Here is a 26,560-nt window from a genome sequence, read left to right as displayed (position 1 = left end):
ATAGTACTCCGTTTTTATTCCTTTTCTTTCTTCGCTGCCTTTTTCCTATCTGCCCTATACTTTTTTATATTTATTAAAAATGAAAGATAGTCTTGGATCTACTGTCAGTTTTCCCTAGATAGTTCATCCTTTTCTCTGTATGTGTGGTCATGGCGTAGCAGACTTTGGGCTTCAAGAAGTGTGTGTGCTGCAAGGTGCCACCCCCAAGATGCACTTAGATGTGTGTGTATTGTTTAGGTGCCACAAACCTAGATGTCAAGTGTCAGGTGTGCTTAGTCTCTGGGCCAAGAAACCTCACCAATCAGAGGACTAAATTAGTCTTGCAGGGTTTCTTCTGCAAGCATCTGCTGCTGCTTCCATTCCTTTGCCTTGTCCCACCAAAAAAGACCAGAGAGCGTAAGGGAGATAAAGATAAGGGGAGGAAGATAGAGAAAAGGATGAGACTAAAGCTAGAGAGAGAGGAGCGCAAGCATTCCTTCTCTTCTATGGAAGGGAAGCTAGATCTGAAGATGCACACATCTTCACTGTCTCTAGGTACTACTCAGTGTGTGCATTATGCAACCTGTCGGCACCCATCAATTTCTGCCACATATCCGAGCTCAGTGTCTTTTACCTCCCCTACTATGAGTATCCCTAGCCACTTCCTGTCATCTGCTCCTGCTTTGGCTAGGCTTCACTCCCCCTTTCTGTCTATAACTTGTGCTGTATTATCACCGGAACCTTCCTAGACTCTGATCCGAGCTTCTCCCTTTCAGATCTGAGACCAAGTCACATCATTGCCTAAGCCCTCAAAGCTGTTATCCACGGTGTTCACTAGGTCTGCCAGATCAGCCAGGAGTGTTAACGGTTCATATCTGGTGCAACTGATGCATACCTTAGAGGACCTAGGGATCATTCCCTGTGCCTCGACTCTGAGACCAGAGGCTCCCCTGCCTTTGGCTTCACCTTTTTCTACTCCTTCCTTTTTTCATCTGTCAGTGTTGGAGTCTGCTTCCCCCCTCCAGTCTGTCCATGCTGACAACTTTGCTGCTCCAGCCAGCGGCTCCCTACTTGGTTATCTTGACTCTGACTCCCTTAGAGCTGAAGTGTCTGGGTTGAATCTCAGGGGTCTGGGGCTGTCCCTTATCTTGGGTTCTTCTGTGCTGAACTATGCAAGGTTGATCTTGATGTTGGACCAGACTGAGTTGGTGTTGGGCCCCGGTCTCTCACTTGCATCTGCAGATCTGAGGGAAATGGTGTCTAGCCGTCTGGCTTCTGCACTGGAATTTGTTGTACAGGGGATCATCTTTTGATCAGTGACTAGGGTTTCTGTTTCTAAGTCAGACCCATCCTGGTCCCCTTTCATCCATCTGGTTTCTCAGGCTTGCACCATTTAGATTTGAGACAGCCTACAGCATTGGACTTTGAGCCTTCCAGCATCATGGTGCATAAACGAGGGGAAACCTTATCTTGTCTTGTGTAGAGACATACATGATAGCTTGTTTGATGACCCCCCTCTGGGCCAGTAATCAAGGGATGGTGCAGTGGTGCAGCAATTGCATTGTCACCTCACAGCACGAGGTTCTTCAGTTAATTTCTCAGCTGGGGTGCCTTCTGTATGGAGTCTGCATGTTCTCCCTGCGTTTGTGTGGGTTTTCTCCAGGTGCTTCGGCTTCCTCCCACATTATAAAGACGTGTCTGGAACATTTCTCCACATGCCTGTGCTGAAAATTGGCTCATTCCAAGTCGGACTTTCCCGGTAAACAAATTTTAAATAAAATCAAGGAGTCTCAGTCCTCACCACTGGCACCAGTAGGGGATGTTCCCTGGAAGGATCACAGGTACACCCACAGTATCTCCAGATGCAGCTCTGCATCAAGCACAATTTTCTTTAAGAGCATACGGGAAACGCAGTCCGGGGGCTGGTTCCCTTTCTCTCTGTCTTCAGATCCCTAATAAGACTCCCCACCGGCACAGTCCATAGTCATGGCTCCAGACAAAGTCTTCCAACACTGTCCAACCAATGCTTCGTGTCCCTGCCCAAGTACCTGACACACACATGCGCCCACAAACACACACACCTGGGGAAGGCTGGCGCACAGGTTTACTAGCTGTGTTCCTCTTGCCCAGACTATTAGGTAGTTATCACTGCCACCAGAACCCCTTGACAGCTACTTTAGGGCCCTTACAAGGGTAGCCAATATACTGTGTGAAATCATTGTTAATACAAATGGTAGTTTGACTAAGAGCAAGGCTGAGTGGCCCACACAGTGTTACCAAATAAATATGCAAGTACTCTCAAAACTTAAATACCTTTACAAAGATCAGTTTCAATGAAATGTTTAAATATGTTTAATAATAAATAATAAAAGAACAAGAAAATACTAAGTATATATTCACAGTGACATCAGAGTTCAAAATCACAGGAAATATTTTAAATAACATCGAAAGACTTTGCTCAAACAAAGAAAAACAATATCTAAACTTTTGTTGTGTCTTTCGGCTTTTCCCGGTTAGGGGTCGCCACAGCGGAACTCCGGTCCGCTAATGATTGGCAGTTGATTTTTATGTACCGAGTTGCCAACTCTGATGCATGACCTTCAACGAAGGTATGCCCATTCACGCATGTCTCCACGCAGAAGACGCTCTAGCTGCGAATCAAACTGGGCAGCGTCTTACTGTGAGGCGACAACGCTACCGCAGCACCACCATATCTAAACTAAGCTTCATTATATTCCTGACTGAATCTAAGAGAATTATACTGTTCCCTAATAACTTAATAGAGCAAGACAGATGTGGTGAATGGTCCTCCTTGTCAGGCACAAGACAGAATGCTTTGTATCACTAAGACTTCTTAAAATAATGTCTAAATATTACTTATGAGAGTGATTGCAGAATAACATCACTTCTGGTCATCTGACTTCTAGCTCCAGTGCAAATCCTCATTGCTGGAAGCTGGCAGGAATTAGCACCTACCTGTACACACACAAGGGCTTTTGCTCAGATATGTGGCAGGTGCTGGAAGTCATAAAACCATTGCACAACTCCACACTTCCTGAGTAGTAACTGGTTCACCCCAAAGACGATACAGAAAGCTTCCTAATACAGACTTTGTGTCTCTGGCTACATTGAAACCTGTGAGATAGCATCTTTATGGCCTAGCCTATAAAGTGATTTAATTTCAGATATATTTTAAAGTTTGCTGGACTGAGGTAAATCATCTGATTTCTAGTTTCCTCTGTTAAAACCTATACATTTAAGAAGTTACAATAGTGCATACACATTTCTGTCATCTCCAGTAGGGCACACTGCGGATATACATCTCGTAACACAAGCACTTTACAAACATCTTTTCAACGCAAACGTCTGTATAGATCAGTTTGATATACACATGACATACAGCTCATATAAATTTGTAACACCAGCATCTTACATTAATCAGTTGATATTCACAAATGACATATAATTATTTACAAAATTCCAGCTAGCTGTGCTGGCAGTACCCTCTTTTTACACCTCTCCCCTTCAAAGACTCAAGCTAGTTTTTCAAATGCCCCTTGAGAAATGTTGCTTGAGAGGAATGAGCCTATTTGAGAATACATTACCCCATACTCAGTCTTGAGAGGCCATCTTCATTGGCATTGCTAACCCCACTGCTGTACTGCACTGTCGTATCATATGCCTGCAACCCTAGGCTCCACCTTAGCTTGACATTTTGCTGGATGGCTTGATGTAGCCATGTTAAGGGGTTGTGGTCTGTAACTAAAGTCAACTTCCTTCCATACAGATAAGGTTGAAGTTTCTGCAGTGCCCATATTGTGGCTAGATATTCCTTTTCTACAGCTGCATAACATTCCTCACTGGGTTGAGATATACCACTGGGTGCTATTCTTACTCTGAGGAAACCTGGCTGATTACAGCCCTCACCCCTTGGTTTGCAGCATCCACCTGCACAACAAATTCTTTGCTGTAAATCTGGACTGGCTAACACATGGGTTCCTCCCAAAGCTCCTTTAAGCTTCTGGAATGCCTGCTCACATGCTGGTGCCCCACACTACCTTATCTGGCCTGTTGTCAGGTCTGTGAAGGGAGTAGCTATGGTACTATAATTGGGGACAAACTTTCTATAGTACCCTGCTGTCCCTAAGGATGCCCTCACCTGCTTTTTGGTAACGGGGAAGCCATGGCAAAATGGATTCCACTTTGGCAGGTTCTGGCCTGATCTTACCACTCTCCCCCAGGTAGGAGGCCTCTGCCATACCCACCTGACACACACTGGGCTTAATGGTCAACCCTGCCCTCTGTAGTGTGCCCAGCACCTCCCTGACATGCTGAAGGTGCTCTTGCCAGGAATGGCTGTAGATGGCAATATCATCCAGGTAAGCAAGGGCAAAATCTCCTGTTAGGATGCGATCTACAACCCACTGGAAAGTTGCTGGGGTATTTTTCATCTGAAAGGGCATCTTCGTGAAATCATGCAAGCCAAAAGTCACAAAAGCTGACTTCTGTCTAGAGTTGGGGGGAGGGGGGTCAAGGGCACCTGTCTATAGCCCTTGGAAAGATCACTAGTGGTCAGATACTTAGCCCCACCCAGCTGCTCTAGGGCTTCTTCTTTTCTAGGCATGGGGTAAGCACCTGACTCTGTGACTATTTTGTTTCCTGTAGCCCTTACAGAACCTGGTGCTGCCATCCTCCTTTGGTACCAGCACCACTGGGGAGGCCCAGGGACTGCTGAATGCCTGGATTATCCCCAGTTCCAATATTTCCTGTATCTACTCCCTCACAGTCTGACTCTCTCAGGCACCCTATAAGGGGCCTACTTAATAGGCCTTTGGGGTTCTGTGTCTACGGGATGCTGTACCAGGTGGGTACATCTTGTTTCCCAGTGAAAATGCCCCCAAACTCCTGTAACATGGCTAGGATTTCTTGAACCTTGGTAGTGGATAGCTGCTGGAGCATTGCTACCCCTTACACTGAGGTGTCAGTCCAAGCGTTGCAGAGGAGATCATTCACCAGATCCCCCTTAGATCTCTCCTGACATCAATTGAAAATACTCCGTACAAGCGCCTCTCTATCATGGTAAGGTTTCATCATGTTAAAATGGTACAGTTTGTGCCCCTGCCTAGCAGTTCTACCATGTATGACTGACCTGCCTTACCACTTTGAAGGCTCCCTTCCAAGCTGCCTGCAGTTTGTCTGATAGGAATGAGAACCATAACCTGCTGCCTCAGAGCATACTCTCTGGCTCGATCATTCCTGTTATGCCACACCTTTTTCTGCTAATGGGATTTTGCCAACTTCCCTGAGCCTTGTCTTGAGGTTTAGGACATATGCTACAACATACTTCTTGTGGGATTCATACTCACCCCCCCATAGCGAATCAGATCTAGAGGTCCCCTCACCCTATGTCTATACAGCAACTCAAAAGGTGAGAAACCTGTAGATGCCTGGGGCATCTTTCTGTAAGCAAACAGTTGGGGCAAATATTTGTCCCACTCCCTCCTGAACTGGTCTGCAAATGCCCATAGCATAGTCTTTAGTGTAGAGTTTAACCTCTCCACCAGACCATTAGTCTGGGAGTGGTAGGGGTGGTCTTTAGGTGCTTCACCCCACAGTACTTCCACAGACAAGCCAGCAGGTATGACATGTAATTGGCACTTGTCAGTATTTCTTTTGGGAAACCTACCCTGCTGAAAATCTCTAACAAAGCATTTGCCACCTTTTCTGCCTCAGTGGAGGACAGGGCCACTACTTCAGGTTAGCTGGTAGCATAATCTACTACCACTCGGATATGCATCTTCCCTGTGGAATTTGGGGTACTCAGAGGCTTCACAATATCCATAGCTACCCTCGGAAATGGCTCTTCAATCACAGGCAAAGGCACAAAAGGAACTTTGACCTTCTCTTTTGCTTTACCTACCTTTTGGCACTCCTGTCATGTGCTGCAGTACCCTGTTATATCCCTGGAAATCCCAGGCAATAAAAGTTCTGCATAATCCGTCTCTTGGTACACTTTATGCCCATATGACCTGCAAAGGAAATGTTATGGTCTATGGCTAGGAGTGCCGGATGGTAGGCTCTGAGCACTACAAACTGCTGTATTCTCTCACCATCTAGCCCACCCTCCAGGGTTCACTCTCTATACAGAGTAAACCTTTGTTCCAGTATACAGATTCCCCTTTTCCTTGAGAATCAGGCACCTCCCTAGCTACCTCCCTCAAGTCTTGTAATGTAGAGTCTGAGAGTTAAGACTGGCTTAACTCTCTCTGCAACCCATTCCAGCTCCCCTTCCACAGGAAGTCTGGTATCCTCTGACAGCGGTGCCTCACTGTTAGCCCTTGATATTACTACTCACCTCTGCTGTTGCAGTGGTTCTGTCCAAGGGAACATCAGTACCCGCCAGCAGCTGTGGCTCACCTTCAGTCTCACTGCTACAGGGTAGCTCCCTCCCTGAAGTAGCCACTTCACCAGTCCTGGCTTCTTGTGCAATCTGTCTGGGTACCCACCGGGCTACCAGACTCACATGCCTGTCTCCAAGTCTGACTGTGTGTCACGGCATGCTCACAAGGTACTGCATTACCAAAATCATTCCCTATCAGGGCATCTGCAAGGGTGTCCTCAGACACACCTACTTGTTTGCTTCCTTTCTATCATCCAAGTCAAGGTGAACCCTAGCCAACGGTATTTGGAATAGGGTCCCTCTGAAAGCTCTGACTGGAGTAGACTGCCCAAGCAAGTAGTGCTCCTGTTTAACCATTGGAGGCTTCTTAATAGTTAAGTCAGAGGCTGTCTCTCTCCCTTAGCAGTGACCCGTTTCCCATCTACTAAGATAGGATGTAACCTCCTCTGATAGTTTGGTACCCATGTTGTCGCCAGACAACTTACCACAGGCATTCTGTTATTCCCACTTCCTGGCTCCCCCCACCTTTTGTTCCCCACCTTGACTCCATGGAAGTCTAAATGCTACATAGCCCCACTGGTTACATTTAACCCTTGATCCTGGCAGTGTACCTGAACTAGTGGCTTCCCCTGTTTACTGTCAGTGTCTGCTGGAACAGTTTATGCTGCCCACCATCGGTTCCCTTATACCCATGTGCAGCACTGGGTATCCCTTTCCTGTGTAGTGATGCCCCGCTTGCTAGGTATAGGTCTCCTTTTGTCCCCAACTCATCTGCAGTGTTGCCTTCCCTATCTGCTAACCAGATGTTCATGTCTTCAGGCAAATTGCTAAGGGCTTGTTACCTCACCAAAAGGTCGATCACCCCTTCAAAAGTGGTGAACTGACACTCGGTCACTCACCTATAGAAAGTGCTTAAATCAGCAACACAATCACACACACATTCATTTGTCTTGTGTCTCTGCTCACAAAACTTTTTTCTATAAGCTTCAGGTGTGAACTTAAAGCAAAGCATTCCAATAGACAATGTTTAACTGTATTATAATTTAAGCAATCCATATCAGACAATTTAGAAACAGCAGTTACAGCTTTACCATGATGGAAGGGGGTCAGGAACCATACCCAGAGCCCTTCATCAACATTATACTGTTTACATACCCTTTCATACATATGAATAAAACTATCAAGATTATCACCCTCTGTAAATTGTGGAAGAAATTTACTGACCTTTATTGCGTCTGGGGTTTGGTTACTCCTTTCCCTATTACCTCCATGACCCTGGCAAAGTCCGTATTTCCTTATCATGTTGCCTCTGCCTCTCATTTTCTTTCCAGACATCCGTCTCTCTTTGCCTAAGTCTGCAAATGCCACATTCACTCTGCTGATTCTAATTCCATCTGTTTCTCTTTGTCTTTAGGCTCCAAATGCCTCTGTCTCTGCTGATTCTAGTTCCAGACATTTGGACTCCAGTTCAAGTCTCTAACTCCAGACAGATTTTTAAGTCCTCTGAGGAAAAGATGAACTGTCTTGTTTCTGAGAGCTGTACACCGCCAGTGCCAGTCTGGTTGTCTTTCTGGTTGCTGATCTGTGATGAAGCTATGATTAAGGCTATAATCATTTCCCCTTTAGTCAGGTTGGCATGCTCCAATCATTTGGGTTGGCACATTTCAGCCAACTGGCTCCTTGTTAGCTTGCCGTAATCCTCTGTTAACATCATTGCCTGCCCTCCCTGACTATGCTAACAAAAGTAAATAAATAAAACTATTGTGATACAAAACTCTGAATGTTCATCATGTGGCTGCTTGAGAGTACAAACACCTTTAGTGACAATTGCTTACAGGCTACAGAAGTTCAGTATCCAGACCACTCTTACCAATATGTGATGTGGTGATCCCACCACGACCAAGCAATATACTGTGTATCCCACCACTGCCAGCCAATATGTTGATGACCTTCCTCTGGGCCAGTAATCAAGGAGATTCTCAATCCTCACCACTGGCACCATTGAGGGATTTTCACTGCGAGGATAACAGGTTACACCCACAGTATCTCCAGATGCAGCTCTGTGCATCAAGCACAATTAAACAGAATTTCCACAGGGAATGCAGTCAGTCCGGAGACTGGGTTCCTCTCTTTCTCCAGATCCCCAATAAGACTTCCCACTGGCACAGCTATAGAGGTGAATCCTTAGCCAGGGTTCCAACACCTGCAACACACTCTGCCCAACCAGTACTTTATGTCCCTGCCCAAGTAGCTGACCCACAAACACTCTGAGATTAAATTTGCACACACACACACACCCGGGAAAGGCTGGCACAGGTTTACTAGCTATGTTCCTCTTGCCCAGACTTTAAGGTAATTATCACTGCCACCAGAGCCCCTTGCCTGCTACTTTAAGGCCCTTACAAGGGTACTCAATATACTGGGTGAAATTACTGTTAATACAAATAATATTTTCACCAAGAGCAAGGCTATTAGGAGTGGCCCATGCAGTGTCACCAAATAAATATGCAAATACTCTTAAAGCTTAAATATGTACAATGATCAGCCACAAGAAAAGGTTTAAATATATTTAATAAGTCATAAAAGAAAAATACTAAGTAAATATTCGCAATGATATCACAGTTCAGAATCGCAGGAAATTTAAATAACATTGAAGGACAGGCTCAGACAAAAAAAACAATATCTAAATTAAGCTTTACTATATTTCTGACTGAATCTAAGACAATTATACTATCCTCTAGTAACTTTCTTAATGGAGCCAGGCAGATGATATGGCGAATGGTCCTTGTCAGGCCCAAGGCAAAATACAGCATGCTCTGTCTCACTAAGAACCCTCTCAAAATAATATCTACAGTATTATTTCTGAGAGAGTTTGCAGAGTGGCCTCGCTTCTGGTCATCTGACTTCTAGTTCCACTGCAAACCCCCATTGCTGGAAGCTGGCGTGACTTGGCACGTATCTGTAAAAATGCACAGACAAGGGCTTTTGCTCAGATCTGTGGCAGGTGCTGGAAGTCATAAAACAATTGCATACCTCCACACTTCCAGAGTAGTAATCAGTTCACCCCAAAGACTATACAGAAAGCTTTCCTAGTAGACTGTCTCTCTGGCTATATTGAAACCTGTGAGCATCTTTATGGCTTAGCCAATAAAGTGATTTAATTTCAGAAATATTTTAAAGTTTGCTGAGCTGAGGTTAACCTCCTGATTTCCAGTTTCCTCTGTTAAAACATGTACATTTAAACAGTTACAATAGTGTGTCTGCATTTCTGTCCTCTCCAGAAGAGCACACTGTGGATACATTTCAAACACAAGTACTTTACAAATACCTTTTCAACACAAACGTCTGTACAGTTTGTACACGACATACAGTTCTAATACATTTTTGTAACACCAGCATCTTGTATAAATCAGTTTTGATATTCACAAATGACATATTATTTACAAAATTCCAGCTAGCCATGCTGGCAGTATCTCCTTTTGTCACAGTTTGGGATATAGAATTTCGGCACAATCTCTCTACAGATATCTTGCATACTATGAGAGCAAAATTTTATGGCAGACAAACTGGACAGGACCACCATAGACCCTCATGAAGGGAAATTGAATCAAGTTTTTTTTTCTGTGAATTGATCGAGCTGTGTGGAATACTTCAAATAGATCTTTTTACCTCTATTCAAGATTCCATGCAAGAAGGCTGCAAAAAAAATCAGTGCATTCTTTTTTCATTGGACAAGAATGTTCCTTCATGCTTGTCCACCAATGTTGTTGTTGTTGTTGTTTGTCTTTCGGCTTTTCCCGGTTAGGGGTTGCCACAGCGGAACTCTGGTCTGCTAATGATTGGCAGAAGATTTTTACGGTGCCGAGTTGCCAGCGCGACACCCAACCTTCAACGAAGGCATGCCCATTCACACATGTCTTTTGGAACACCACTCAACCGTGGGGAGGACATGCAGACTCCACACACAAGGCACTCCAGCCGAGAATCGAATGGGAGAACCTCTTGCTGTGAGGCAACAATTCTACCGCTGCACTACCGCGGATAGTATTCGGGGTTATTCTGAAGATTCAGAAGGATACTCAAAGATTGTAGTGGTGACTCCCTTCTGGCCCAGGTAGCAATGGTCCTCCCCTGTATTGGAAATGCCCAAGGGCAATTATCACAAGCTTCCTCACAGACTGAACCACCTCACACAGAGCATGGGGTATTTGATAGTTCCTGACCCCAAATAACTGCAGATAACTGCTTAGATGATAGAATCTTAATATCTATTTTCTGGAAACATGCAGTTGATATTGAAGTAGGTAAGGAAATCTGCTGTTAGAAGATCATATGTTTAGAAATGGAAAATATTTTGTAGTTGATGCCAAACCAAGAATCCAGTACCCTTTCAGGACTAGTGTTTGTCTTGTACATTTAGGATCATAGGATGTTACTAGGTTATGGCCCCAGGGGCCTTACAAGCCTAGTCAAGTTTAACCCGTGTTCCCAAGGGGGTCTGGTTCAAGCAGACACTAAAATCAGCACCTATTGCCCCTATGAAAGACTGAGACAAGTGTAATCCCTCGGGTGAATTTGCGGTTATTCTTCCAGTCTTCCAAATTATGCTTAAAAAGGCCCAACAAGGGGCTTTAACATGAGTAGTAAGTTTGTTCCAAAGGTGGGGCAACCTTCTGCGAGACAAATCTCTCCCTCTCTCTCTCCAGCAAGTTCTACTGATGTTGCATAGCAGGTTAAGGTGCCATTTGACTTGCGAATGTGCAGCATTTCCATTAAAACTAGGTCAGAGATTGCTTTATATGCAAGGCACAGGTCACCTCTGAGCAGTCTATACGAGACAGAATAAAGTGGCAATGGTTTCAGTCTGTGTCCTCATATGACAGCTCTTGAAGATCCTGAATTTTCTTTGTAAGGAACCTTTGTGGTCTCTCCAATTGCTTCAGGTGTCTGGAAAAGAACATACCAAAGGGAATGTTGTACTCTATTATTGACCTGATGAGGGAGGAGTACAGGGAGGTTATAACCTCTATTCTTCTGGAGGCAATGTCCTTACTTATGAGATGAGAAATATAAAATGCCCTTCTTACATTTACCACTGTGGAGACACGGTGATCAAAGGTAAGGTTGCTGTCAACTTGAGTGCCCAGATCTCTCACCACTGACTGTGCGCTTAGCGTATTGCTGTTGATGTGGCAGTTTGCAGGAACATCACCCTTGCCGAAGGGGATGATGCATTTTTTTGCATTAAATTTAGAACCATGTCTTTGGCACCAGTCATTAGTCATTTATGTGCATTATTATCCTTTGGCCTGTCTAACTTCATTAAGGTTAGTGTGTCTGCCATTTTAACATGTCTGCCCATGGATCAATCCCCCTTTTTAATACAATAATGTATGAAAATGTTTTTGAAAAGCATATTGCATACTGAGCCTGTTATAAATAAATTCACTCCTCCTTGGAGTCTTAATTTTATTTTGGAAAAAAAATAACTTTCTCCATTTGGGCAATCTGATCGGGGTGATGTGAGGTACTTAACATGGATGACAGCATTACTGATTTCTCTGACCTCTGCAAGAAGAGTATTAGAGTTGCAAGCTCTTATGGTGGGACAGCCTTATCTCATTTTCCTCAAAGGCAGGGTTTCCTTAAGAAGTAATCCTTCATTTATGTTTTAAGTGGTATCAGTTTACTTTGAGCCAAGCTGCCAAGCTCTCTGTAGTCTTTCCAGAACATAAAAACTAGAATAAAAGTCCCAGTTCCTATCTTGCCAGAATAATCTTTTAGTAACTCTGAACAGTTATCCATTTCTTGTGAAGGGAAAAAGAAAGGGCAACCCATGTCAAAGCAGACTGTTTGCAGATTGACTCATGTTATTGCCTTTTTTTATACCCATTACAAGAAGGCAATTCCAGGCAGGGTCAAAGCTCAGTCATGTAGGGCCTTGACTTTATTTGTGGCTTTTTGGAAAGGGTTGGATTTTAAAAACAGGAATTTTGTCCTCTTTGCGTACTTTAACAAATCACTACAGACTCTAGTTGTTTTTCAAGCCTGGGTCAGGCTTTGCTAGGACCATTATCCAGGGGTTGCTGGTCCTTCCTCTCTCCTTCTCTCATTCAGCCTAGGCTACCTTAATCTACCTGTCTAGCTAAGGCTATTGCAGCAGTGATCAGATATGATGAACATCTTAGTTTTATAAAGTTAACATAACGGTAGATTTTCAAACAATTGCTGCTGTAGTAGCCACTACCTTCTTCCATCCTCCATGTTTTTATGTTTTTGTTGGCATGGTGAGGACTTCTAATTTTATTTTCTAGCATTGACCTTTTAGAGCTCTAGCCTCTCTCTCAGCATGAAAGATTTGAAGGGCTTGGTGACCAAACCATTTTTCTACAACTTGCCTCGAGCTAAATAACTGGTTTTATGGAAGATGCCCTTGAATCTTTGGTAGGTGGTGAGCTATTTGTTGTGCAGGTTATAAAGCCATACAGCTAAGGCTTTCCACAAACTGTGCATTAATTCTGATCATTTATCTTACAAGCTTTGTCCATGAATATTTTTGTATCTTGTAAATGTTAACTAATGTAATACTTGTGGAGCTTTTCTCCCCGGGCCTCCGCTGAAAACGGACCTGTGTCCAGTCGGACCTTCCCGGAAAACAAATGTAAAATAAAATAAAAATTGTTTGACACCGTTTTCTTTCCTAAACTGTGTACCTAGTTTCCTTGTTTTTTTCCAGAAAATTAAATCCCTCCTAGTTTAACGTCATTGCCTGCATATGTATTTTATTTATCATTAGCTATACTTTTCATCTCCTCAGCCATCCATAATAACTTTTTTTTGCTTTTTAATGTTAAGTCATCTTCATTTACTAATGCTGTTTCCACTATTACACCTTTCTCAATTTCCTTTCTTTTATTTTACTTTGAAGTCTGCATTATTGCAGTCATAAACAAAACTTAAGCAATGAACAAGTGAGTGTAAATCATTTGTCTTTGTATTTATTTACTTTAACAGCTAAGTGGAATTTTTCAGAAACCCTTTTCAACCGTGACATAAACGTTTATAAAATAACGTTACATATGCTACTGAAACTTCATATAACCAAGTGGAGTTTAAAAACAGTGTTGCATAGAAGGGAAGAAGGCAGATGCAATCAAAATTTGCATTTTGGTATGTTTTTAGAAGCATTGAAGTTTAACAATAGTGATTGCTTAAGTGCAATTAATATCGACATAGACAAAAATGTGAATGTTTGTGAAGGCTGCCAGCCTAGCTAGATAGAATTTTGTAGATATTTCTATGTCATTTATAAATATTAATATAATCCACAGGCTTGGTTTACAAAGAGAACTATATGTTATGATTAAACTATATGTTGTACTGAGCTTAAAAAAATGTAACCACAGTGCACTCTGCTGGAAGAAAGCTGATAAATCAAAAGTATGACTGCTGTCAAGCTCAGAGACGGGATGTCTGGGCCAGGAAATTCTTTCTATCTATTATCTTGATTTAACCGATAATTACTAAGGTTTTCATGTATAATTCCTTTTATTCCTGTGGCTTCCTGACCAGGTGCAGCTTACTACGAAGTGTAAATATTGAGTTTCTGTTAGCATGGGAACTAAAGAAGCGATAAAAGTGATGTAATGTGAAACTACTCAGCAGTACTGGGTGTTGATCAATTTAAGACTTTCTCAGAGAAAGACTGGAGCATTTTGGATTTTCTGAACCTGAACACATCAACTCACCAGCACTCTGCATTTGCTCTGTAAGTAAGATATTTATTTAGAACAGTTGTTTCTCTTAGAGATAGAAATAGCCAGATTAGTCAAGCTGTTTTCTTTATTTGTCGGAGTATCCTACAGTATTATTTGTGTTTCATGTGATCTCTGTAATGTCATTGTGTTGAAGTAATATTTGTTTTGTGTTTTTATTATTAAATATTTTTAAACCTTTCAACTGTGGCTATTTTGTGTAGAGATAATTTAAGCTCTAGAGTACTTGAATATATTTAGTGATACTGTACTAAGCCACTCCAGAATACCCTTAGCCCTGGGTTACACTTACTATTTGGATAACAGTAATATTGCACAGTGAAATTGGTCACCCTTTGGGAAGTCCATATTAGTAGCTGATGAGAGTAGTTGGTGGCATTGATTACTACCTTATAGCCTGGCAGGGGGAGGGGCATAGCTGGAGAACCAGTGCCAGCCTTCCCCAGGAGTGCCTGTGTGTTTGTATATTAACCAGATCTCGAAGGGTGTGCGTCAGCTACTTTGGGCAGGGACTCAAAGCACTGGTTGGACAGAGAAGGGTACTGGAGGTTTTGGCTTGACTAGTCTGCTGAGATCTGAACCCTATAGCTGTGCCACTTGGGAGTATTATTAGGGATCCGGAGAAAAAGGGAGAAACCAGCCCCAGACTGACTGTGATATCTTTGTGCTCTTAAGGGAAATTGTACTTTACTCTGTGTACACTTGATATCCTTCCCAATGTGCATGCCTCTCACTGGTGCTAGTGGTGAGGATTGAGGCTTCTTGATTATTGGATCAATGCACGGGAGTCGCATACTAATTGTTTGGCAGTGGTGGGATATCTACATCGAATATTAATTGTTTGATTGTGGTGAGTTAGCCACATCACATACTAACTGGCTTGTAGTGGTGTGGACATTGAATTCCTGTAGCTTGTGTACAGTGATCACTGAAGGTGTTTTCGTTACTCTATATCAGCTATGCAGTGAATATTCAGAGTTCAGATTGCAATTTTTATTTCTTTTGTTAGCTTAGTCAGGGAGAGCAGGTAAGCATGTCAGCAGAGGAGTATGGCAAGCTGACAAGGAGCCAGTTAGCTGAGATGTGACAGGCTAAGGGACTGGTGCATGGAAACCTGACTAAGGCAGACATGATTGCAGCTTTGGTCACAGCTGCATCAGAAAACAGCAGTCAGGAGGATGACCAGACTGGCCGTGGAGATGTACAACACTCAGAGAATGGGCAGCTCAGCCTTTCTGCAGAGGACTTAAAAATCCATCTGGGGCTAAAGAGACTTGAGTTGGTGGCCAGGCATTTGGAAATGGAAGCTGTGGAGAAGGAGAGGCAGAGGCAGCATGAAACGGAGATGCTGACTCTTCACCAGAGTCATGAAGGTAATGGGGAAGGGAGTAACCGGACCCCAGAAGCACATAAGGTCAGTAAATGTCTTCCACAGTTTACAGAGGGGAGATGCTTTTGATAGTTTCATTCATATGTTTGAGAGGGTATGTTAACAGTATGATGATGACCAAAGGCTCTGGGTACAGTTCCTGACCCTCTTACTGCATGGGTGAAGCTGTAAATGTACTTTCCAAATTATATGACTTTGTTTTAACTATAATGCTGTAAAGAACCATTTGTTAGAATTTTTTAAACTAACACTTGAAACTTTTAGGAAAAAAATTTGTAAGCATAGACGCAAGGCAGACGAAAGTGTGTGTGAATATGTTGCTGAACTGAGAACTTGTGTTCATAGGTGGCTGAGTGGATTTCAGGTCACTACTTTTGAAGGGCTGGCAGACCTTTTGGTGAGGGAACAAGCCCTTAGCACTTTGCCTGAGGACATGACGATCTGGTTAGCTGATAGACAATGTGCTACTCAAGATGAGTTGGGGAAGAAGGGAGACATACCTAGCAAGCAGGGCATCACTGCACATGAAAGGGACACCCAGTGCTGCTCATGGGTCTAAAGGAACTTATGGTGTGCAGCCCAGACAGCCCTAACAGAATCTGCCAGTAGCAGGGGAAGCCACTAGTCCAGGTACACACATCCAGGACCTAGGGTTAAATGTTTTGAATGCAACACATGGGGCCATATGGCATATGTCCACAGAGGCAAGGTGAAGAACAAAAGGTGAGGGAGCCAGTAACTGGAAGGACAAAATGCCGATAGTAGATTGTCTTGAGACAACCAGGGTACCATACTACCACAAGTGGTTGTATCCTATCGTAGTGAATGGCAGAGTGTCCATTGCTGAGAGAGAGAGAGACCAGCCTCTGACATAATCATTGTGAAGCTTGCAGTGGTTACAGAGGAGCACTACTTGCCTGGGCAGTCTACTCCAGTCAGAGCTTTAGGAGGGACCCCATTCCAGATACCTTTGGCTAGGGCTCACCTTGACTAGGAGGATGGAAAAGGAAGCCAGCAAGTAGGTATATTTGAGGATATCCCTGCAGATGTCCTGATAGGGAATGATTTTGATAATGCAGTACCATGTGCTCATGCTGTTACACGCAGTCAGGCTTGGAGACCAGCTTGTGGGTCTGGTAGCCTGGGGGAGACCCAGACAAGACCACACACACACTTGCAGCCAGGACTGATGAGGTGGTTACTTCAGAGGGAGCTACGCTGTACCAGTGAGACTAAAGGTGAGCCACAGCTGCTTGTGGGTACTAATGTTTCCTTGAACAGAGTGATGCAAGGGCAGAGCTGAATAGTGGTACCCAGGCTGACAGTGAGACACTGCTGTCAGAGGATGCCAGATTTCCTGTGGAAGGGAAGCTGGGAATGGTTACAAAGAGAGATCTGAGGCAGGTAGCTAGTGAGGCACCTGATTCTCAAGGGAAGGGGGAATCTGTATACTGGGACAAAGGGTTGCTGAATAGAGAGTGTACCCCTGAGGAAGGGACTAGAAGATGAGAGAATACAGCAGTTGGAAATGCCTAGAGCTTACCATCTGGTGCTTCTAGCCATAGCCCACGATATTCCCTTTGCAGTTCATATGGGGGCATAAAACATACAAAGAGATGTATGTAGAACTTCTATTGGTGTGCAATTTCCAGACATGTAACAGGGTACTGCAGGACCTGTGGGCAGTCACAAAAGGAAAGCAAGGCAGGACACAAGGTGAGAGCTCCTTTGTTGCCTTTGCCTGTGATTTAGGAGTTATTTCAGAGGGTAGGTATGGATATTGTGGGGCCTCTGAGTACCCTATGTTCCACAGGGAAAAAGTATATCCTAGTGGTAGTAGGTTATGCTACAAGATACTCTGAGGCAGTGGCTTTGTCCTCCATTGAGGCAGAAAAGGTGGTGAATGCTTTGTTAGAGGCTTTCAGCAGGGTCAGTTTCCCAAAAGAAATACTGACCGACAAAGGTGCCAATTTCATGTAAGACCTGCTGGCTTGTCTGTGGAAGTACTGTGAGGTGAAGCATTTAAAGACCACCCCTGCCATCCCCAGGCTAATGGTCTTGTTGAGAGGTTAAACTCCACAATCAAGTCCATGCTACGGGCATTTGCAGACCAATTTAAGAGGGAGTTGGACAAATATTTTCCCCATCTGTTTGCTTACAGAGAGGTTCCCCAGGAATCCACGGGTTTTTCATCCTTTGAGTTGCTGTATGGGCATAGGTTGAGAGGACCTCTAGATTTAATTCGAGATGAGTGGGAAGGTGAGTGTGAATCTCACAAGGAGTCTGTTGGGGCATATCTCCTAAACATCAGGGCAAGGCCCAGGGAACTCATGGGCTTAGTCCAGGAGAACCTGGCAGAAGCCCAACAACAGAAAAAGGTGTGGTATGACAGGAATGCCGAGCTAGAGAATATGCTGTAGGGCAGCAGTTAGGTAATGGTTCGTATTCCTGTCGGACACAACAAGCTGCAACTAGCTTGGGAGATGCCCTACAAGGTGGTAAGAAAAGTAAGTGATAACTACATGGTAGAACTGCTAGGAAGGAGGTAGGGGCACAGATTGCACCATGTTAACATGATGAAACCTCACCATGATAGGGAAGCCCTTGTGATGAGTATTTGCAGTGGATGGCAGGAGGAGTCTTAGGGGGTTCTACTGACTTGTTCTCCTCTTTGATGCTCTAACTGATACCTCAGTGGAAGGGGTAGCAATGTCCCAGCAGCTACCCAAGTTCAAGAAATCCGAGCAGTGTTATAAGAGTCTGGGGGGCATGTTCACTGGGAAACCAGGGCACACCCACCTGGTGCAGCTCCAGGTGGATACAGGATCCCAAAGGCCTATTAGGTAGGTCCCTTATAAGGTGCCTGATTGAGTCAGACAGACTCTGAGGGAGGCGATCCAGGAAATGTTGGAACTAGGAATAATTAGAGTCCAACAGTCCCTGGACCTCCCCAGTGGTGCTGTTGCCAAAGAAGGATGGCATCACCAGGTTCTGTGTGGACTATAGGAAATGAAATAATCACACAGAGTCCATTGCTTACCCCATGCCTAGGACAGATGAGGCCCTAGAGCAGCTGGGTGGGGCTAAGTATTTTACCACAATTGATTTTACCGAGTTCAAGGAAAAGTTAGCTATTCTCCACGGCTAAAATCTTTGTAGCTTCGATAAAACAACTGTTTTATTTGACAAAAATAAAATGAAATGCAAAGATAAAAGTTCAGACTCCCTAAATCCACATAAGATCAGCACTTTCAAAAAAATTCTTCTTCAGATAGTTTTATTGATTTTACCAATGGTTATTGGCAGGTGCCCTTGACTCCCAGTGCGAGAGCCAGGCCAGCCTTTGTGAATCCATTTGGCTTGTATGAGTTTGCAAAGATGTTTTTGGGATGAAAAATGCCCCAGCGACTTTCTAGAGACTGGTAGATCATATCCTAGCAGGAGGGTTTCCCTTGCTTACCTAGATGATATTGCCATCTACTGCCATTCCTGGCAAGAGCACCTTCAACATGTCAGAGAGGTGCTGGGCAGACTATAGAGGGCAGGATTGACCATTAAGCTGAGCAAATGTCAGGTGGGTATAGCAGAGGTCTCCTACCTGGGACATAGCATAGGGAGTGGTAAGATCAGACCAGAACCTGCCAAAGTGGAAGCCATTCAGGCATGGTTTGCACCTGTTACTAAGACGCAGGTGAGAGCTTTCTTAGGGACAGCAGGGTACTACAGAAAGTTTGTCCCCAGTTATAGTACCATAGCTGCTCCCCTCACAGACCTGACAAGGAAAAACAGGCCAGATAAGGTAGTGTGGAGCACAGCATGTGAGCAGGCATTTCAGAAGCTTCAAAAAAGCTTTGGGAGGACCCCTGTGTTAGCCAGTCCAGATTACAGCAAATAATGTGTGCAGGTGGATGCTTTGTACCATGGGGTGGGGGCTGTACTTAGCCATATTTTTTTCAGAGGGAGAAGAGCACCCAGTTGTAGGCTTAACTGAGAGAGGAATGCTATGCAGCTGTAGAAAAGGAATGTCTAGCCATAGTGTGGGCACTGCAGAAACTTCAGCATTATCGGTATAGAAGAAAATTCACTGTAGTTACAGATCACAATCCCCTAACATGGTTACACCGAGCCGGGCAGAAAAATGCCAAGTTGCTAAGATGGAGCCTAGGGTTGCAAGCATATGATATGTTAGTCAATGCATATGGGCTCTCAAGACAGGCTATGGGGTAAGGCATACTCAGATAGACATAACCCTCTCAAGCAACGTTTTTCGAGGGTCACTTGAAAAACTAGCTTGAGTTCTTGGGGTGGGGGGGGGGTATGTGAAGGCTGCCAGCCTAGCTAGCTAGAATTTTGTAGATAATTCTATGTCATTTGTAAATGCTAATATAATCCACAGGCTTGGTTTACAAATGTAGAGAGAACTATGTGTTATGATTAAACTATATGTTGTACTCAGCTTCAAAAATGTAACCACAGTGCACTCTGCTGGAAGAAAGCTGATAAGTCAGGCATTGTATGACTATTTTATCTCATGGTCCGAGAACCGGATGTCTGGACCAGGACACTTTTTATTGTCTTGATTTAAGATATAATTACGAAGGTTTTACATGTATAATGTATTTTATTGCTGTGGCTTCCTGGCCAGGTCCAGCTTGATACACTGTTGGAAACTCCTGGTGTGATTCTCGAACAATCTGTAAATATATCCTGATTGAGAAGTATATTTCTTGGCATTTTAACCTTTAGCATTCTGCATTGTCTTAATTTTGCCTGACTGAATTATTTCATATATTTTCTGGCATTGTTTCATGTTTCTCATCTGTCCTGAAACTGCCCCCCCATTGTTGTAGAGTTGTTATAGTTGGTGGCTTTGCAGTTGCCCGCCCCTACTGTAAATTTGATTTGGGACTCCCCTCCCAGTCTGGTGTTCACACTCTTAATACAGAGAGAACATTTGAGAAGGCCAAACCACTTAGGTTGTTAACCTTGAATTTTTCTTCTGCTCCTCCTTCCTCTCTCCTTGCACTTTACTAAAAAAATGCACTTTATTTTGCTTTTGCCTCCTCTTAAAAGTACTCAATTGTATTTATTCTGCTGCATTTATTACTGCTTGGTATTAGCCTGATTAAATTGTCACTGTTATTCTAAGCCTTTGGCTTCAGACCAGTTGTTTTACATTGAGAAGGTTTGTGGTCTGCACTGTTGTGGCAGGACAGGTAGCTTACATCCTTTTAAATTGAGAATTGCTGATTGAAGGCTCAGTGTCTGTTATTCTAAAAGTGTATTAGTTCTGGTTTAAGCACTTGGGCTTCAGGCCAGTTATTTCACATTAAGAAGGTTTGTGGTCTGCACTGTTGTGGGAGGAGAGGTTAGATTCTGCCCTTCTGAGCTGGGAATTTCTGGTTAAAGGATTAGTGTGCCTGCTTATTTGAACGGTTTCTTTTTGAAATTGGTGCGCCTTGTTTAATGTAGGATAGACAAGATTCGGACATGCTGAATCTAGCTTTGTTTGTATAACTTGAGCACTAATCCAGGCCATCTTTTTGGAGAAGGTTTGCCTGCACCCTAGTGGCAGGAGTGTGCAGTTAAAACTTGTCTGAAGACTGCTGGAACAGGGCTCAGTTTTGAGCTTTTTTTACTGGTTAATTGGGTAATTTGTTTAAATCAGTTTGCTCATTTTCTATTATATTAAAAAACATTGCACTTCATTCATCTGCTTTTACTGTATTTGTTATTCATCTGATTTTACTGTATTTGTGTTTCTTCCTACTTTATTGCATTTATTCTGCTGTATTTATTACTGCTTGTTAGTAGCCTGATTAAACTGTAACTTATTCTAAGCCTTTGGTTGAAGCACTTGGGCTTCAGACCAGCTGTTTTACATTAAGAGGGTTTGTGGTCTGCACTGTTGTGGCAGGACAGGTAACTTGCATCCTTCTAAGTTGGGAGTTGCTGATTTGAAGGCTTTAGTGTCTGTTATTCTAAAAATGTATTGGTTCTTGTTTAAGCACTTGGGCTTCGGTCCAGTTATTTTACATTAAGAAGGTGTGGTCTGCATTCTTGTGGGAGGAGAGGGTAGATTCTGCCCCTCTGAGTTGGGAGTTTCTGGTTAAAGGTTAAAGACTTATTGTGCCTGCTTATTTGAACTATTTCTTTCTGAAATTGGTACGCCTTGTTTGCTGTAGCATAGACTAAATTCAGACCTGCTGAATCTAGCTTTGTATTACTTGAGCACTAATCCAGACCATCTTTTTTTGGAGAGGGTTCCCCTGCACCCTAGTGGCAGGAGTGTGCAGCTTAGAACTTGTCTGATCGAATACTGCTGGAATGGGGTTCAGTTTTTAGCTTTTTATTGGTTAATTTGTTTAAATCGGTATGCTCATTTGCTACTGTTATATTAAAAAAAAGAAAATACACTTTATGCATCGCCGCTTAGCTAGGGTTAAACTATTCCCGGCACCATAAAGTCTGCTCTTCAAATTTTCTCTTAGAACTAGCCAGTTTTTTAGTTTTAGCACTCAAATCTGTTTTTTGAGCTCAGCACTTGTTCAGAACTCGTAAGCACTAAATAAGCTACAAAGTACTACAGCAGTCAACTTTCCTCACTTGTCTAGAGGAAAACAGTTTTTAGCACTTAATAAATAAGCACCTATCCAGGCATGTCTAAGGGTCAGCTCCCGGTATTTTCTCGTGTCTACCTGACGAATCTGGGCATCTTGGGGCAATGCAGCAATTGCTTCATGTACACAGGCAATCCTCTCCTCCTACCACCCAACACTACAACCTGTGAGAGATGCACTTGTATAGCCAAACTGGAAGCATAGCTCTCTTCACCCAAGACTGGACTAGACAGTCGAGGAGAAGGTAAACACTTGCACCACATCATACTCATCACATAGTCTCTCAAAACCTACACCACCAAAACACACACGTAGCAACACAAAACACGGACCTACATTTGCGGAGGCTCTCAGTGAAAATCTGCTCAAGCAAGAGAGACCTCCAAAGAAGAAATGCAAGCAACCTCCACCCCCCCCCAACACAACCCAAATGGCACACGGCCCACAAACTGTGTGCCACTCAACCACAGCCCATAAGGCATAACAACATACCCAACACTCTAGTCATAGGTGACTCTATAGTCAGGCACACTGATGTTCCATTCACCAGGCTAAACTAGGAGAACGTTACTGTCAGCTGCCTGTCAGGTGCCAGGATCAACCACATAACGCATGCACTTGGGTCACTCCACAACAAGTACAAATATGACTGTCATTGTCCATGTTGGTGTGAATGACCTGAGATGTACCTCCCTGGACTACATGAAAAGAGACCTGGTAAAGCTCTCCGATCTTGTAGCCCAGGCAGGTATGACCCTAGCCCTGAGCAGCATCCTGCCATCACACAGAATGATACCACAGAACAAGGTCAAAATGGTTGACTTCAACAATTGGCTTAGCTTCTGGTGTCATTCTAAGGGGATCCAGTGTCTGTCTGCCTGGGATGACATGATTGACAGACCACGATGCTTTGCCAGAGATGGCCTACACATGTCGCCTTTGGGATTCGGGATACTGGCTAAGGCACTTGCCATCCCTATAGTGCCTGTTTTTTAGGCAAGGTTCAGATGACAACTTCTCCACCGTGATGGGTACAAGCAAGCAAAATCTGTGGGTAATGCTACTCAGTGCTAGAAGTCTAAACCTCAAAATGCATTCACTTGAGGCACTCCTTAAAATGGAGAACATCGACATCTGTGCAATGACAGAGACCTGGTTCAAGGCTCCAGAGAGCACCCCTGCATTACCGGCTATAATTCATACCACATCTTTTGGCCACCAAACTTGGACTGAAACACTAAAGGTGGAGGCGTGTCCATATTCTTTAAGGATAGCCACACCTCCAGGCTAGTTGGTCAGCATAATGTATCCGAGATTATCCAAGTGCAACTATCTCTGGGCAAGACAGGAGTCCAAATTGTAACTTGCTACATATCCCCCACCATGCCCCAGGATTCCCACTTCTCATTTCTTGATGCACTGGCAAATATTAAGGTGCAACCCAACACCCTAATAATGGGTGATTTCAGCTAAACCACCATTAACTAGGAAAACTAGTCGTGCACCAACTCTTGTGCTCAGCGTTTTCTGGAATTCATAAATTACAACGCCTTTGATCAACTTATCAACACCCCCACCAGGGGCAGCAGTATCCTAGACCTGGTCATTACCAACATGAGTGACTGGTGTTCCACACCAGAGGTCAATTCCTTGTTGGTCGGATCTGACCACAGGCTAATTACCCTAGACATCCACATCCCCCCCCCCCCCCCCATTATGGAAACCACTGTAAAACATTTCTCCAAAGCCAACTTCACGTTTCTTAAGACAGAAGTGGCAAACTTCACAACACCCAAGCAGACAGACAATAGTGGTACGACTGCTGAATCCTACACAAATATACTTTATAAGCACTTAACGAGTGCATGGATCATGTTATCCCTAACAGAACCAAGATGCTATCCTCCAAAAAAAAAAAAGGAAGCCAATCTGGTGATCCCCTGCCATGAACAAACTCTACAACAGTAGAAACTGTTGCAAAAAAAAGAGTAAAATCCCATGACTGGAGGAACTCCCTGGTCAGCCTCAGTAAGAAGCTGAGATCCCTCATAAAATCCTCCAAAGCTAGTTATGAAAACAAAATCGCCACTGATTCTAAAAACAACCACAAAGTATTCTATAGCTATGTCAAGAATCTCAATGGCAACACTCAGCTCTGCTCTGAGTTGCAGCACAATGGCACTAAATATACAGAACCAACTGATATTGCCACCATCCTGGCAGATAGGTTCAGTGCTAACTTTACCCCACCCCCTAAAGGACCCATCTCTATACTGGAAGAATGCAAAGTTCCTGTAATCACGGCTGCACAGGTAAAAAAAACACCCTCCAAAGCCAAGAACACAGCATCCATGGGGACCAGACAACATCCCAGGCTGCATTCTACATGAACTACAGAATGAACTGGCACCCCACCAAAGCACCATGTTCAGTCATAGCCTCACCTCAGGCTTTGTGCTGACTGAATGGCGCACAGCGACGGTTAGCCCACTCCACAAAGGTGGAGCCACCATGGACCCTGGGAACTACTGCCCCATTAGCTAACGAGCCTGGTCTACAAAGCCATGGAACGTATCATCATGAAACGTATAAATAAAGACGTTGGTAATCTCCAAACTCTGGACCCCACCCAGTTCGGGTTTGTAAAAGGCAGATCATGTCTACTAAACCTGATTGCTTCAAAGCCGTAGACGTGGGTAAGGTGGTTCACACAGCCTATCTAGATCTCGCCAAGGCTTTTGACACAATTCCCCTCTCTGGAATTCTAGATAAACTCACTAAACTAGGTATAAATCCCTATGTCACAAGATGGGTTGCCAACTGGCTCACTGACAGAACCCACACTGTGAAAGTAGCAGACTACAAATCCGACTTCAGACCAGTGACAAGTGGAGTACCACAGGGTTCAGTCCTGGGTCCTCTCCTGTTTGCTATCTACTTTTCTGAAGTATGGGCTAACACAAGAAGGTCTTTGGGTAACTAAGTTCGCAGATGACTGCAAACTAGGAGCCATAATTGAAACTCCTAATGATGTGGACATTCTACAAAAGAGCCTCACTGAGACAGATGCCTGGTGTCAAAGCCATGGCCTCAAGCTCAATGGAAAAAAGTGCGTTGTCATCCCCTTTGGTTAAAAACTCTGTACCCATGAGCTACCACATAGGTGGTAGTCTACTTAACACCAAAAATGTGGTGAGACCTTGGGACACAGGTGGACAGTAGTCTGTCCTTTGCTAATCTCATCGCCACAGTAGTCAGGAAATCCTTCTATGTGGCACACCTCATCACAAAAGGTTTCTCATCCAGGAAAAAGAGGTCATTGTTCCCCTCTACTCGTCACTTATTAGACCCATTGTAGAGTACAATGCCCCTTTTGGTATGTACCTCACAAAGAGATCTACAACAACTGGAAAGGCCACAGAAATACCTCACAAAGAGGATTACCGGCCTCAAACAGATGCCCCTATGCAGACAGTCTCAAAAAACTCCAGCTTTACTCCGTCGCCTATTGCCTACTCAGAGGCATTCTCTGCCTAACGTACAAAGCTATGTCAAACCCAGAGCTGTTGGACATGCTCCACTTAAAGAAATCCCAATCCCTCCAAGCTACACGCTCTAGGACCTAAACCCTATCACCACAATAAACAGAACATGCTGAAGGGATAGATTCCTGTCCCAGAGACTTCCCATACTCTGGAACAAACTACATATCTATATCAAACAAAGCTCCTTATTAGCAGTCTTCAAGAAAAATCTTGATTGGATGGGAAATAGGAAATTCATCCTGGGGATCACCTCTGTGGCTCTGCTTGACAGGAGCACATGAAAATAATTTTCTTGGGTGGCGAAAGCCAGGGTACCTTTTTGGCTAGGCTAGTATAGGCTCTAGAGCCAATAGCCTAGTACCTACCTATGATCTAAGAAATGTAAATTTTGAGTTTCTGTTAGTCTGGGAACTAAAGAAGTGATAAAAATGATGTAATGTGAAATGATTCGGCAGTACTGGGTGTTTATCAATTTAAGACTTTCTCAGAGGGAAAGATTAGAGCATTTTGGATTTTGTCTGAACCGGAACACATCAACTCCCCAGCACTCTGCCTTTGCTCTGTAAGTAAGATATTTATTTAGAACAGTGATTTCTATTAGAGATCGATATAAATAGCTAGATCAGTCTAGCTGTTTTCTATATTTGTCAGACTATCCTACAATATTATTTTAAAGTTTACTTTGATCTCTGAATTGTCATTGTGTTGAAGTAATAAGATTTGTCTTATGTTTTTATTATTATTAAATATTTTGAAACCTTTCAACTGTGGCTGATTTGTGTAGAGATAATTTAAGCTCTAGCGTACTTGCATGTATTTGGTGGTATACTGTACTAAGCCACTCCAGAATA

At 43.6% G+C, this 26,560-nt stretch overlaps 1 protein-coding gene across 2 annotated transcripts in view; it reads left to right on the top strand.

Annotated features, from left to right (window-relative positions):
* MTUS1 (microtubule associated scaffold protein 1) overlaps nt 1-26,560 on the top strand; it is a 2,531,455-nt gene that overhangs the window by 1,112,110 nt on the left and 1,392,785 nt on the right. The window lies entirely within an intron of this gene.

Source organism: Protopterus annectens, chromosome 2.part1, assembly GCF_019279795.1.
Source record: "Protopterus annectens isolate FY-2018-M chromosome 2.part1, PAN1.0, whole genome shotgun sequence".
Lineage (NCBI taxonomy): Eukaryota > Metazoa > Chordata > Ceratodontiformes > Protopteridae > Protopterus > Protopterus annectens.
Note: the sequence above shows the minus strand (reverse complement) of the source record. Positions and strands in the feature narration are given on the sequence as shown.